Here is a 16845-nt window from a genome sequence, read left to right as displayed (position 1 = left end):
AACACTACGTGTTTGAATTAATTTCACTACTTTGGGATTGTATGTGGTCACCTGTAACCTGGAATTTGTGGGGGAAGACACAATGATCACCAGTTGGATTTACAGACCTTGGAACTAGTACTCAGAGGGACGTAATGGTAAGTTTAAAAAAAAAAAAACCCTACATGTTGCATGCCTGTTAATGAATTGTTTCTTTAGAGAAAATTGTTGTAAGGCTGGAGAAGTTACTGTGTCTGCATTATGCCAGTTAAAATATGGGGTTTCTCAATTACTCATTTCTCAGTTTGGAGTGTTACGGATTTCCTTCCATCAGTACTATACCATTGTTTACCTATCTATAGAAGAGAAATTCAAATAAATTAATGCTGTTGCAGTTTGTCATGCTGTCCACTTTCATATTCTGGCTTGAACTGTTAAATACGCTCGACACTATGATGAGCGAGCGGGGAAAAAGATAGCCAGATAGCTGGCTTCGGTGGTAGCAGTGATATTTATTTACAAAGTCAAACAGTGCAATGAGAAGTGGAGAGGTAGTTAGTGGTAACCAGGTGTCGATCAGCGGTGGGAGAAAAAAACATATGCAGTCTATGGAGTGATGAATAATGACAGACCGGGCTGCGGATGCTGGGGCCACTCTTGGATAGGTCGGGGTTGAGGTGAAGATGACTGCGGAGACAGGAGCATGGAACAAACAGTTAAAGGAGACTGTGCATTGACCTGTATGGTGGTGGCTGGGAGAGCTAAGTAGATCCAGGGTCCAGAGAAGCGGTCTGTAGAGAGGGGGAAGGAAGCCGTGGGACAAAACAAAAGAAGGTAATACTTAACAAAAAGAGAGAACTATGACTGGTGCAAGTAGCGCAAGAAATAAAACAACAATCAAAGGGGCCTGGAGACAGAGATTGAACTGGCAGGGGAATGATCAGTGAGCAGGGTATAAGTAGGGAGGAGAGTGATAAGGTGCAGCTGGTGATAATCAAGGCAAGTGGGGCAGGTGTGTTAGATAGTGTAATCAGGGAAGCAAAACTAGAGTGAGGAAAAGGAAGAGAGGAAGGTGCAGCCGGGCAAACCTGACAGGAACACTGCAGGTAGGATTTGAAGTATTGTCACTGTTGAAAATGTAGCTTCTTTGTCAAAGTTTTTTTGTTTATGCATTGTTGCAGCTTTTTGACTGGCAACAGGAGCTGTGTGCATTCACAAACTATCCTCTCGTTTTCAGGAGGTGACTCTCTTTTTGATATTGTATTTTTAATGTCATTTATTGAATGTGTGTCATCTGTGTATCTGAGTTATTGTTTTATTTTTGCACTCAACCTATTTATTTTATTTTAGTTATTTATTGTGATTTTATTCTGCCTATGTAAAGTACTTTGGTCAACTGGATGTTGTTTTTAAAGTGCCATATAAACAAAATTGATTTGATTTGATATTGGCTTTTATCATTCTGAAATAATTACAGACTATTTGGAGTTATGAAAAATTTAGCAAAGCTAACCTAGAGGTACCCAAGATTAAACATTAAACCTGGAAATGAGCATGCCATAGGGACTTTAAATAGAACTAACATATTTTTGGTGCTTTATAAATGATAATGGTCAAATTAGTTTTTGTGGAGTATCACACCACATGATCTTTGCATATTTGCATTCATTTCTCCACTTGTGTTTTTGTGGAGTATTTGGTATGATTTGCCTCAGTGGGGGGAACCGCTGTGCAGCAGCGACGTCCCCTGCCGAGAGTAAATAAGGAGTGCAGCCAGAGTTAGCTAAAGAAAGCACTATGGGAGATATATACTAAACCTTTCCCAAATTACTGTCAGATGATAAAATATTGTGGCAACAATATTTTTTTTGTTTACCAGTGTATTGTAAATGTATTGTATTGATGTAAATGAGCACAGCCACAGCTGTGTTCATTTGAATACACCAAGAGGAAGTGTAGAACAAAGTGTATTCTCTGGGACTGAACTTTGCAGTGGTTGAAGAAACCAACAAATGTATTTCAGAACTGCAGTCATGAGTGTCCTGCCAGTAAAATCTTTTTTTTTGTTCAGTAACTGAAGCATGGTTTGACCTGAAAGTAAAAGTCTCTCACATTTTCCTCTGATGAGCAATGTGATTTACAAACACCCTCTCCTTCCTCAAGTGTTGTGCACTCCAAGGAGTGCAAATGACTAACAGCTGCCATCCTGACAGCATGGCCACAAATTTTACAACTGCTTTGTACTGATGTAAAATTTCAACTGCAATTCCCTCTCCTGCAGCAGTGTTAAATCGGGCATTGAGCGTGTTTGCATAAAGTTCCAGTCTCTACTCTCTTATTTTTGTGCCCCACAAAACCTTAGTAAATATCCCCTGTATGTCTCATTTCTACAAAAAAAAGTTATTTCTTAGAAGTAGGGGTTGTACATGTATTTCTAATGTGTCACCCATCTCTGATTTTGTGACCCAGCCTGGCCACCCTGTCCAAAAGTTAATAGATTCACAGCTGCCTGTCTCCACCTCTTGTTTTCCAGATTGTATTAGACCCAGCCCCTTGCCTTTGCTATCTTTTCTCACCCACACTTACCTGCTTCCTCTCTGTGCAATTATTGAGTCAGTACATAAGCCAGCAGCCAGCATTTATTCACTGATAAATTATTCATTTAGACCATTCTCTAGTGATTTTCAGGCATATCTGCATTTCTGATTTGTTTATGGCTTGGACTTGGACCATGCCTGCTCCTGTTTGAACAGTTGGACTCACCTTTGTGTGGACACTTGTTTCTCCTTGGATCTAGTAAGTAGTTTCCTTCCTGTCTAAACTGTTTTCCTGTGCCTGCCTGCTTGATAACAAACTGTTTTCTCCCTCAACTTTGATTAAGCCTGCTCCCTATACTGAGCTGTTTGGTACATCCAGTTTGCCACTTAACTGAGCCTGGTTTCTCGTTTATGTTCTTTGTACTGAAGAATTGCTTATAGTAACAAACCCACAGAGACTTATCACTCAGCTTTTTTCTTCTTCTCTTACACTATCTTGCAGATCATTGTAGCCAGCTGTTAAAGAAACAAAACAACTCTGATAAACCCACTGTACAATACCTACAAGGATCCAAATGGCAGACAGATTTAAGTGCTAGGCAATAAACAGTGGAGCATTTAATAGCTTAAGTACCAGACATTTCAGGAGTTCACAGAGACCAGAAACACACTGTAAAAAAGAGTGAATATTGGACTTTCTAGGGTTTCTAGAAACTCATATTTTACATGTTGACTGTGATGGGTGTGCTGATAGCAGCTATTTTAAAAACGGTCAAGTTTGTCTGTAATGACCACTATTACCACATAGCTCTTCACTTTAATGTGATAAAATAACAAGCTGGAGAGAGAATCTGTTTGTTGAGAGAGACTCTTCTCTGTCAGGACCTAAAATGATATAATTATGCTGAACAAGAACAAACTCATAGTCTTTACATTAGAGCATTAAACGTGTACAAATGTTACCGCTCATAGTCTTTACATTAGCTTTTTATAGCACTGGGGGTGAAGAGCATTAAACGTGTACAAATGTTACCCAATAATTTATTAGCCATTCCAGACATGAACCAGTAACCTACTGGTCAAGGCCCTGCCTGTGTAACCCTTAGCAGTCAAGACAAAAGCTTACATTAAAGACATATTGCCCGGAGGCTACATAGCTGTTCTCCCTGTGAGAAGTGCACAGGGAGGTCACAGGACAAGTTGTCCCACACCGGAAATTTCCCTTGCCAAGCAAACATTAGTCCAAGGAAGTGTAGTGTTCTCAGTGGCTGGAGCAAGATGTATTCAAGTGCTGTAAAACTCATTTTAGTAGCTGCAGGAGGATGAATTCATGTACATGTACAGAAGGTTTGGCTGCTTCTGGGAATTTGTCTTGTACTGCCAAGTCTGGGGGAACTTACTTAAAGAGGAGCTTTTCACATATACAGTAAAGAATTCATTTGGAACCAGGGTTTGGAACCATTACCAGCATTATATGATTAGTTGCCACATAACTAAGCATTAGAAAGTTGCTAAGCAAAGTAAAATTAGTTCATTCACCCATAATGATGACCACTGTTTCACTCCAGTTTAGGATGTGCAGTCCTTGCATACAGTAGATCTCCAATGAGAGCTTAACAAAACCTTGTCTCCAGGCTGACAAGCTCTGTTGACATCTCAAAGGATTTTTATATGAACTCCTTCAACCTTCTGCAAAATTTTTCCTTAGTTTGCAAGTGCTTTGAAAATATATGTCATTCCTGATATTTCAATTTAATCTGTTTTTCTCTGTAAGTCTTTTTACAGACATGTAGACAGTAGTATAGAGTTTAGTGTATCCCACTAGGTTTGAATGCTCATGTCAGAATGTCTCTTGATAGTTACTGACCTTTAAATAATTGCACACTGAATGAATCAAATCTCATGATGACTGAAAAACATCATGCTGTCTTCAATGCTCAGTCCAACTTTGTGATTTATGGTGTTCTGCAGTAAATGTTGTGTATGAGTGCATTGTCTGTGTTTGACTGAAACACATCAATGGTGTGTCAAAATAGGATTTAGCACAAACAGTATAAACCCAGTGGCATATAAGGCGGTGTCTCGTCTGTCCTCATCGCCAGTTTTTCCTCATGGTCGTAGATGTGTTCCTGGCTCTCCTCCTGTTATGTATGCAGATGTCCGTGATGATCCCAACTCCAGCAATCCTGAACTCTACCCTGCATCCCAGCCTGCCAAGACAACTCCTGTAATGTGGACTAGTTGCCATTACGTCTCAGTACCATGCTCGCCAGTTCTGTCCTCCAGCACCTCGCCACCTGCCACAGCTCCTTGCCAGCAGTAAATGACACCTCTACTACTCAATTGCTTCACCCTCAGGTGTGCCCGTCACTGCCATCCTTCAGAATACAGATGCCAGCGCACATCAACCATCTCTCCTGTTTCCTGCAGAGGAGCATTCTCCCTGCTTTTCTGGGCAGCCTAGCTATGCCTGGGTCATACAGTGCCACCAGCACCTCCTCCTCTGCTCAAGCATCTTCCCCATGCCTGCTTCCAGCTGTCCAGTCAGTTCCCTTTCCCTTCTGTGTTCATGCAGCTGCATGTGTGCACTTAGCCTTCCCTGTCCTCTGTTCAATAAATACCATTCATAGAACCGGTTTTTTGAGTCTTGCATATTGGGTCCACATATTGAGCTCACCTGACGGTGCAGACCGTAACAATAACATTTCACAGAATTGGTTCAAACGTGCCACAGGAGTTGAACAAACCTAATAAAAATATGTCATACGATGTCTCCGGCTCTACTACCACTGCTCAGCTTTACAAGTCTGCAACAAGTCAAAACATGAAGAGAAACCTCAGTAGAGGTTCATATGATTGATCCCACAAAGCTGAATGTGGGTTCAAAGGTCACCCTGGAGCTGCATATCTTCAGCATGAGCACAGTGTCTGCTTAGCCTCACTCACCTTTCCTGAATACATGTGTTGACCTGCTGACTTTCTCACAAAATTGTCGTCAGCTATGTGTTTAAAACTTTCTTCCTTTAACAGTTTTTTGTCTCTGTCACTATCTTAACACATACTCACCTCATCTGGTCCAGTGGCAGGACTATGTACCTTTGTTATATTTTTCATGTCATTGGACCTCACTAACCTGGCCACTATTTATTGGAGTCAGAAGGATTTGGAATGTGTGTTAAATCATAAGGTCTGGGTCACTGTGGGGGGTCGATTTCCAGCTCTAGACCCAGCAGAATGAGGGAATGAGTCATGACCTCTTTTAGCAAAGTCGTCTCCAAGCAAACATATGTAAGTACACGCACATTTCTTATGATTGTTTCTTTCTTTGTTAAATTCTTTCATGAGTTTAAGATCTTTAAAGAAACTTCTGTTCCTTTCCCCCTCAGTCTGAGCTCTCTGTGCTGTAATTTTGCTTCTGGGGCTATAGACTACTTCCTGAAGACCAAAGAGAAAACTGTCTGTGGCTACAGCTGGTTTCTGACCATAGACAGGAAAAAAAGCATAAAAATAAGTTTGGAATCTAGCGTACCATGCAATATAATTTAAATGTGCCTTCTTTGAGACAGCACCAACCATGGAAAATTATAGGCTGTCTCTGAGGTTTGTACATTTAGCTGAAGAGAACATGAAACACAAGAAAATTGTTGATGGTTTTGGATGTATAATAATTGGAAGGCTTAAAGATAGAGAAGATTCAAGATTTAGTAGGAAAATTCTAAGATTATGAGCATAAATGAGTTTGTTTCCTGTACACTGTTAAACAGATGTGAGTGACTGGTTAACTTGATTAACTTTCTTGTTTAAAGGGGATTACATTTAAGGGTATATTGTAAAATTTTAGCATGACTAAATCATTGTGGCATTAATTCTTGAAATGTTATTACAGTTGTATTGACAATATAGCATTTTGTTATTCACAACACAACTGCAATAAAACGAAGATGCAATTGTTCCCTGAAAATTCATGTACTTTATAATAATGGGGGGTCAGTGGTGCAATGATTAGTGTGATTAGTCGGCTCAGCAAGAAGTTTCCATGGAGTTTGTATGTTCGTCCCTCTGTCTGAATGAGTTTTCTCCAGGTACTCTGCCTTCCTCCAAAAGTCCAAAGACATGCAACTTAGGTTGATTAGTGACTCTAAAATGCCCATAGGAGTGTGTGTGTGTGTGTGTGTGTGTGTGTGTGTGTGTGTGTGTGTGTGTGTGTGTGTGTCTATAAGTGTCAGCCCTGAAAGACTGGCAGCCTGTCCAGGGTGGACCATGCCTCTTGTCCAGTGTCAGCTGGGATTGGCTCCAGCCCCCCACAACCCTCGTTAGGATAAACGCTATAGATAATGAATTGATGGACTTTATAATAATTATATGAAGGCATAATAGTTTAATGTACAACAATATAAATTATTGTCATACCTTTAAATGTTAAAAACAAGCAATGTTGAGTTTAAGGCCTTTTTTCATAGATAAAACATGTACATTAAATGCTGCACTCTTGCTTTAAACCTGCCATATTGTTATTTTTATATTAATAAAAATGGATAACATGACTGTAGTACACTTATATGAAAGGTTCCCCACAGTGTAACACAGTGTTGTTCTGTAGCTTCTCTCAGGTAGTTGTTTTGATTTTCCGGCTTGCAACTTTAAAGTTTTGATTCACTGTCACTCCTCTTATTAGTATTGTTTTACTTGTGCTTTATTTTTCTCAGAAGTTTATGTTTCTCAGGAGCTAAAAAGAAAGTGAATATTGGACTTACATTTGTTAACTGGCCAAAAACACAACTCCAATTTAATGCTAATATTGGCCTGCATCTGCTGAAGGTATAAGCTCCTTGTTATCACATTCATTATCTCATACTGTAGGGTGATAATATTACATATTGTGTTTAGTGGCCATAATTATTACTATTGCATGTATACATTCTTAGAAATCAGTCCTTCAAGTTCTTGGTCCATCAAAAATATGTGAGCTATTTAATGGTACATTACTGAAGAACCTCATAACAAATTGTAGGATTTCATTTAGTAAGAGGCATTCTTGTTTTACTGTGTGATGACAGATAGGAAACCTCAGAAAACATAGCTTTTCAGTAGGAGCCAAATATAGTCATATGAAATGTCTGTTTTTCCCCTGAGAGGTTTTGCTATTATCATTTATTAGAGGTAAGGAGTGACAGTGTTTACCAGATGTGGTGTACCTGTACGGCCAGCACTGTGAGGACTGGTTTGAGCTTTGAAACAAGGGCAAAACAGTCATCACTTTGTCACATGTATTCAAAGGACTGCTTAGTATTAAGGTTAAGTTTATTGTGTTTAGGTTTAGATAAAAGTTGGGATTAGGTATTTTGCTGGGGCAGGTAAATTTGGGGTAATGGTATTATGTCAATGAGCATCCTCACAAAGATAGGCTTACAAATGTGTGTATGTGGCCTTGTTTTTCTATATTTGTACAGCCCAAAGTCCATGAGTTACTATCTTTGCAGGGACAAACAGAAACCTAAACAAAAAATGTTGGTGATGGTAGATGATTTGTCTACTGGATGCTCTGTCATCTTAACCAGGGAGGGCAGCATTTGCAAGGACGTGGCTGACTGTGGCTGGTATGAAAAGGAAGGAAGCCTGGCGGCCTTGGAAGATCCTTCCCTGGATCTGTGGGGAACACACACATTAACACGCTCACATACTCACAAAGTGAAACATAATATATGTAAATGAGAGGCTATCCTCTGGATCTGATGAACAGATGAAGTTAATTGTTTCCATCCTTCTGAATATGCAACATGCTTCTCTCAGAGAAATCAAATTACACTTCACAGACACACATCACAGAGCTTTTCCTTCTTTTATTGCCTTTCTGTTTTTTCTTTCTCTTTCTTTCTTTCTTTCTTATCTCTCTCCCCTGACCAGATGTTCCAGTCTCACCAGTAAAATGGGTTAAGACCCTCAACAATGGGTCAGCTATAAGCTTTTGTAGGTAAAGTTATACTTTCTAGTTTGAGGAATATTTTCAGACTTTTATACTTTACTACATTGTGTCTAGCAGAGAAAAGCATAATAATTGGTAGTCATTGCTACTCATCAGCCGTGACAGACTGATTTACTTTTGCTGCAGCACAGTAAGACAACCTGACCCAATCTGTTTATTTGGATTCAACATTTAAGCTCTCTTCAATAAAGTAATGTGGCTCATGTGATCTTTTGGTGGTATTTGAATTTAAACCCAAATTCTTAACCATGAAACCCACACTGTTTTTTGTAAAACAGTAAAATAGATACAGGGGCCTGCTGCTTGGTCTGCTTTCTAAAATTGTATGTGGTGGTAATTGTACTTTAATCCCCAATGACATTTGCACAGTGTCCTTAGATGAATTCCACCTCAGAGGTCATGAAGGTTCACATACCTAGAATCAGTCAACTTGCTGAGCCACCAGTTTTCAGTCTTATGTATATTTTAATATAAGACACAAGCAGGGATTTATAAATTAACTCTTTCTCTACTAAAACTACTGGCATCTAAGGTGAAAAGTATTATTTAAAGGTGATTCAGCCTTTCAGCATGGAACAAAGCTATACTGGCATTTATTCCCCAAGTGGTTTGTAATGTTTTTCAGCAAATGTTCTCCATTGTTATTGTTTCTTTCAGGAATTATATGAAATGAGAATATGCTGTATAGTCATTGTTCCAATAGTCAAAAGTCACAATAAACTTGATCGTGTATTAAAGGGACCCTTTTGGCAGCAGGAGCATGCATATTGTAGACAACAGAAATTCAAAACAGAAACATTCTGTAAAGATAATAAGGACCATTTAAAACTGTAAAAAAAGTATCAGTAAATTCTATTTTAGGCTCTAAGTGCATAATAAAACCTAACTGTAGCTGACAAGGCTGACAAGGCATCCGCTTTCTCTCAGGTCATACCTACACAAGTATGCATGCAGTGGTTGACAATGTGTTTCATTTTATTGAACATCAACATACTGTAGTACATAGGCTACCCACAGATGATTAGTTGTTGTATGAGTGGCATCACATGCATATCTCTTAGAAGTGTATAAGGCCTTGTGAGGCACAGGCTGCAGCTCTGTAAAATGACAGGAATGACCACATCAAAGATAGCAAAACAAGAACATAGCTTTTAAATTATTTAAATGCTCTCCATCTTAGGACACATATACATAGTAAAACCAATACTCTTTATGCCCCTTTACTGCAAGACGTTGTTGTTTTAATACAACTTTATTATCATATTAAACTGCGTCACTTTTTGACCTTAATTGTAGTTTCCCTTTCAAATGTATTCATATTTTTAAGACTGCAGAAGTATCATAAGAATAATAATAAAATGTGTATATACAGGATATTGATTCAGTATGTGCAAATGGCTATAGACTTTCATGAAGGTATGAAGTAAAGCAGTCTAGCAGCCTGCAAATTAAATTCATTAGCAAATTTTGACACCAAAACAAATCCATGTAACAATCCAGTGCATCCTGCATAGTATATTCTATTATGTAATCCAGTATCATAGTGTAATTTACAGTTGTGTATTTGTTTATGTTACAAAACAACATAACAAAACATGCCTATTATAATGTAAAAACTCAGTGTGACAAAATTAATATGCAAAATTACACAACATTCTGTGATATTACCTGATGTCAAGCAAAAGATAATCATTAAATACTGTCAAATATGATACATTACACTACAACAAACTATATTCCACTACTTGCTGTGTGTATTTGGTTCAAGCGTGTAGCTCAAATATCCTGTAACTCTGCATTACAGTGCCTGAAACATTTATCATTTCCTTATGTATCCTAATAAACGGAATACAACCAGCTTTTGTTCTATTCACACAGATGGCTTTAACACATGTTTATGGAGACATACAGTAGTCACTAAAAACACAGACACAGCTGTCCAGTGCATTCAGTGAGTCAACGGAGTCCAAGCAGGAGGGCATCTTATTGTCTGCGGTACAGTAAAATAGTTTTCCAAGGGGCCACTGGTCTGCCCACTGACACACTGTAGAACACTGGATTCTCCACAGAGATCCTGTAAAAACTGATGAATAACATAAATTCACAGGTGGTCAAAAGTAGGTTTGACTTTGTCAGTGATTTATATTTTTGGTAATCCACTAATCTTAGATTTCATGGTACAAAATATTTGTGCAAAGTGTGGATTCAATACTATTACATTTGACGAGGACACAGGGATATAGTTCCATGTTTCCATTGCTCGTGTGAAACAGATCTCATGCCATTTTATGTAATGTTATTGTAATATTGAATATAACGTAAAATTCTGAAGGACATACATTAGCTTATTCGCAAACATGATTCAGTCTGAGACTCCATATTAAAGCTGGTTTAAAGGTTTTAAGAGACTTTAAACATCTATATATAGGCTGTTTCCAGACGCTTTGTCTTAAAGACACAGTCTTTGACAAAAGATATTGTAACAGTAGATTACGTATATGGAAAAATAATACTGCACAGTCTGTGTGTGTGTGTGTGTGTGTGTGTGTGTGTGTGTGTGTGTGTGTGTGTGTGTGCTAATTTGGATGGTTAAAATGGCCTTCCAGCACCCAAATGCAAACATTTGTTGTGACTACAATACAGCAGTAAAACAGATGTCTGGACACTGCACTCTGCAGTACGGTAACTTTTTCCAAAGGCCTGCTTTGTACATGAACTAGTGAGCAAATGCACAGAGGACATGCACATACATAGGGTGATGCACATTGCTGCTGTGGTACATAGCCCACTTTGACAGTGGTCAACAAATCCACAGTAGCAACAAAAGTTATTTCTGAAATCTATATTGTTATAGTGACTAATAGTTGCAATATGGCTGTAGCTTAGGCAAAACTGTTGTAGTCAGCACTGATTTTGTTAAATTAATTTTTTTTAAGCTGTTTTAAAATTAACTTTGACATCACTGCATTATTGCCATCAAGTCATAAATCCAGAACACGACAGGTTACACATCATCACATATGGAAATACAATATATTGTAACAATTATTTTATACTGTTAGAATATACTGCTGTAAATCAAATACAGTCATTTAAATTTAAAATTTCAAACAGGAAATGAAAATGTACAGTCTAAATGTTGACCACTGACATCTACCCATCTACTCAGCATACTATGTAATGTCATTTTTAAGCTCCACTAACTGCTCTTGTGACTGATTCATGCATCATCAACATCTGTTGTAGATTGTTAAACTCCAGAGAAGTTACTGTGAAATATGTCCAAAAAAATTACTCACAAATCCCAAGCCAGCAGTTTTGGTTGGATTTGAAGAGAAGACATGGCAGAATAGTGTTTTATAACACATTTAGGCAGCAGATTTGATCAGTATGACTGAGATGAAAAGGTAAATCAATATCTGGAGACTATAGAATATCACACTTTACAGTGCATTACGTCAGTAATTGACTCAACAACAAATAGCAACCTGAAGCAAAATTTCAGACTCTTACTTTCAAACTTTCAGCATTCTTCATAATTATGCCCAAATCCTTTTGCAATCCTAAACTGATTAAGCAAAAAATTATAATACTAGGGGCACATGAAGGAACACACTTTCATCAAGGAAAAACTGGAGTCTGACAGGATTCAGGAGTTAGTACTGTAGATCCAGACTGCTGGAGAGGATTCAAGATTAATTTGGAAACCTGGCTTCAGCCAAAAATAATTCTCCGAGCGCACTGGGCGATTTGTTCAGATTTAACGGGGGGATGTAAAATTAGGTTTGCATAAATTACAGGTTTACTAGAGTGAAAGCTGATGCTATCCTCCATGTGTCACCATTTTTTAGACCTATAAAAAAAAAGAAAAAAAAAAGAAAATGTGTTGAGCAAAACTGCAGTCACTGGAAAATCAGTCATGGCAGCTGTTGACTTTGTGACCACACAGTTATCTCCTCTGCCAAAACAACCACGCTGCAAGGGAATGGACAGTCATTTGGTCAGATAGTGGCCATTATTGTAATATGCAGATAGTGTATATGTTTAAGCTACAACCATTAATACATAATGATGGTGGTTGTTTCTGTTTGTGTCTGTGTCTTTGCATGATGTGTGAGCTTTCATGAATTCCATTTTGCCCTGGTGTACATGAAGGTAACACCTGCATGGTAAAGTATATCCACACATCTTTGCCATATGTTAAGGAAACTGGTTTCCTGAACTTTTGTAGTCAAGAATTAAGTAGGCCTAACACTGAAAACAGTCTTTGAAGAGAGGGGGTTATTTGTGCAGCTGGCAGTAAATCCAAGGTAAATTAGGAACATACCCTAGAACCACGAGTCATACAGTGACAACATTTCTTTGCAAGTTGGCCTACATAACATCTGTCTAATTAATGTTGACTGAACAATCTAAAGGGAACTCTGTGATTTTTCATACATATAGTAAACAGACGTTGGCATGCACACACATAAAACAGAAGAATAACTTTATAAATAACACAAAGAATAACTGCAAACTTCCGGCGCCGACAGCAATGGCGACCGTTGTACCTTGCGTTCTCTTGTGTTTGTTGTTTTTCTTTATTTTCTTGGTCTTTTGCAACTCATCCCGGATTACTTTTACCAGAGGAGAACTGTTAAATATCGGACAACACTCACCAAACTACCCTCCTCCGATTTTTGTGAATGAAGAATGCTGTATGGACATTCTGATCGGAGGCGCAGCAGCGATATACGGGACCTGGAAAAAATGCCGCCGGCGTGGAGAACGCTGTGGCGCTTTGGTGGGTTACGACAGGGGGGAACACGGACCTCACTCCCATCTATTCACCTGGCTAATCTCCGCTCCCTGGTCAACAAAATGGATGAAATTCTTCTCGTCGACAGGACTCCGACTTTGCACGCTCTACTGCTTTGTGCTTCACGGAGACCTGGCTCAGCGACTCGATCGCGGACAGCGTGATTTGAATACCGGGCTTCTAGGTGTGGTCTTTGGTTCTTGTTACCATTGCTAACTCTGAGAGACGAGACAGTCCAAGTAACTTCAAAACAGTGCTGATTTATTCAAAGGATCACAGGTAAAATTAACATTACACGCTCAGATATCTTGCACCTCCAAACTGCACGCAGGCAGATGTAAGATGAAAGACCCTGAACCCACCAGGCCTATACATTATATCCCTTGGTTGGCAGTTATACATGTCGTAATAATAATATTAAACACCCTGTCTGCTGACAGTCATCAACTCTTCTCTCTAGTTATCCTTGACCAGATGTACCCTGTAGAAACTCATAAGCATGCCTAAGCATTTAACAGTCTAACTAGACATCCTATCTCCACTAAACATTTCTAATACATAAAGTATCTATCCAATATCTATCTGACTAAAAATACCTAACACAGGTGTACAGAGTGGATCGTGTAAAGGAGCTGTCCGGGAAAACGAAAGGAAGTGGAATCTGCTTCTACATAAATGAAGGTTTGTGCGCAGATGTCAATAGTGCTACAGAGGACATGTACCACAGACTGTAAGATTTGATTCTTATAGGCTTTAGTTACTTTATTACCTTTAGTTACTTTTCAGTTCTTCATTGTCTTTTAGTTACTTTTCATACCTTTACTTTCCATGCATATACATGTTAAAACTGTATTGATGATTGTCCAGAACTACTGAGCTTTGGTTACTTTAATACATTTATTGTTCTTGCATATATATCTTCCAATTGTATTGATGAGAGTCAAGTGATACTGAAGTAGAAATTGACTACTTTAACTTCTGTGTAGACAGTGTTTGTATTCACGAGGTCCTGCTTTGTCCTGTAATAGGATTACACAGATAGGGGGTTTACAGTGCAGATGACCCATTGTTCAGTTGCCGCTTGGAAAATCACATCACAACACGCACACACCTGGATTTGATTTCATTTCAGCAGGCAGGAGTTAACGTACTCACGCCAAATGACCAATAGGATTACGAAGTGTTGAGTATAGTACCTCTGTCCAGGATGGAGCAGCCCAAGAAGATAAATGTATTGTTAAAATATAATTCAGGGCTCAGATGACAGATCTCCTGTGGGAGCTCTGTTGCTCTGATCCCAGCGCTGTAATGACTTCACTGTGATCAGACTTCCAGTAAACTTCCTGTTGATTTTAAACTGTCCTCTCCTGTCTTCACTTCTCGTGCTTCCAACAAAAGAATTGGGTTATTTTCTAACAAGAGCTAGAGACGCTTGTTATCAACTGCAAACCCTTTTACTCTTCCTGTGAATTCAACAGTTTCATGCTAATGGGAGTGTACATAACACCGCAGGCTAACGCTAGCGCGCTGTTAGGTAATTTCTTAGTCAGATAGATATTGATTAGATATTTGTTGCATTAGTTTAGTGGAGACAGGATGTCTAGCTCAGGCTGTTAAATGCTTAGTTCATTGTCAGGAGTTCTGCAGGCTGCATGTGGGCCCCAAGGACAACTAGATAGAAAAAGTCGGCAGGCAGGATGAACATTGTTATTATTATGATATGGTTAGCCGTAATCTTAATCATAATATCTTCCGAGGCTTAATGTCCGGACATGTCCCTGAATGTCCTGTATGTTTTTAGATACACACCACATGATCAACACTCACACACATTGATTTTCTTCATGTTTTGACTATTGTTATGGTCAGCTGCAAGCTGGCATATCAGGTGACAGGTGACTGTTATGGTTGACGTTCCTGTGTAGCATGGGCTAGCCCAACCAAGGGATAAAATGGGATAGGCATTTTGGTTCAGGGTCTTTTTTTCATTCTCCGTCTGCCTGTGCGCAGTATTGGAGGTGGAAGATGCCTGGACGTGTAATGTTAATTTTACCTGTGATCCTTTGAATAAACCAGCACGGTTATTTTTTATATATCCAAGTGGTCCGCCTCATCTTTCTGAGTTCCTGGTTAGAAGAACTGGGTAATATCTTTCAGCGCGTTACTACCAAAATGCAGACAGCGCGTCACCTGTCCCACCAGGGACAAAGTCACACTGGACCACTGCTACACTACAATAAAAGACACTCCTGGCAGAACTGATAACTAGCCTGGAGCTAGAACATCCCAACTCTCCATTCATTGTTCTAGGGGACTTTAACAGAGCAAATCTCACCCACAAACTACCAAAATGCAGACAGCACGTCATCTGTCCCACCAGGGACAAAGTCACACTGGACCACTGCTACACAACAATAAAAGACACCTATCATTCTGTCCTCCGTGCAGCCCTCGGACTCTCAGATCACTGTAAGGTCCATCTAATTCCAAACTACAGGCAGAAACTTAAAGCTGCGAAGCCCGTAGTCAAAACAGTGAAGAGCTGGACTGAGGAGGCTAAGTCAGAGCTACAGGCCTGCTTTGACTGCACAGACTGGAGTGTATTTGAGACTGCAGCTACAGACCTGGATTTGATTTGATTTGATTTGATTTATTCTTTCAAACATGTAACGACAGTCAATATGTCAACACACATAATTTCACACATATCCACAAATGCATTATCAATTTGCTTATACCTAGTACATGCTTGAACGGAGCAGGAAGAAGTTAGACTTATCTAGTCCTACCCCATAACATCATCTTACCATCATTGGTTTGCAAGCAGTATTACTACATAGCTAATTTTGTTCTACACCACGCTAGTGATATACTAAAAAATATTACAGATTGTTAACATTCTTACACAATGACATACTTTGATAATTATCTTCTACATCACACAAGCAGACATATTACATAGTGTTAACATTCTTACACCACACCCACAATGTTACACCCGATTAATCGTTAAACCTGTTCTTGCATATATATCTTGATTGACACATACCTTTATATTTATGTTTAAACTCATCAATTCTCTTACTGTATTTTATGTCCACACTTAAATTATTCCATAGTTTTACCCCACTTATGGAAATACAGAATCTTTTTTTGGTTGTACGTATAGCATGAATTTTATAATTTAACTGACCCCTTAAATTGTATCCCCCTTCCCTTTCATTAAATAGTTTTTGAATTCCACCAGGTAATAAATTGTTCCTGGCTTTATACATAAACACAGCAGTCTTGTGTCCCACTAAATCAAAAAATTTTAACAATTTAGACTGTATGAAAGCTGCATTGGTGTGATCCCTATATCCCATCTTATGCACAATTCTTATCGCTCTTTTTTGTAATATATACAATAGTTGGAGTGAGCTTTTGTATGTGTTTCCCCAGTTTTCAACGCCATACTCCAAGTATGGTAAAATCAGCGAAGAATACAAAATACGTAGTGCTTTCCTGTCCAAAATATATCTAACCCTTGCCAATATCAATATATT

General features: G+C 38.8%; 1 long non-coding RNA gene across 3 annotated transcripts; it reads left to right on the top strand.

The window, feature by feature from the left end:
- The first annotated feature begins 1046 nt into the window (after positions 1 to 1046).
- On the top strand, positions 1047 to 5146 carry LOC109959914 (uncharacterized). Of its 3 annotated transcripts, none has more exons than XR_002274898.1 (3): positions 1047 to 1085; positions 2658 to 2775; positions 4673 to 5146. It is a non-coding gene; the product is annotated as an uncharacterized LOC109959914 (long non-coding RNA). The 3 variants fall into 3 exon arrangements; XR_002274896.1 differs by having other exon boundaries at positions 4638 to 5146; XR_002274897.1 differs by having other exon boundaries at positions 4619 to 5146.
- The last annotated feature ends 11699 nt before the right edge of the window (positions 5147 to 16845 follow it).

This window comes from Monopterus albus, unplaced genomic scaffold (assembly GCF_001952655.1).
Source record: "Monopterus albus unplaced genomic scaffold, M_albus_1.0 scaffold41.1, whole genome shotgun sequence".
NCBI classification, from domain to species: Eukaryota; Metazoa; Chordata; class Actinopteri; order Synbranchiformes; family Synbranchidae; genus Monopterus; species Monopterus albus.
Note: the sequence above shows the minus strand (reverse complement) of the source record. Positions and strands in the feature narration are given on the sequence as shown.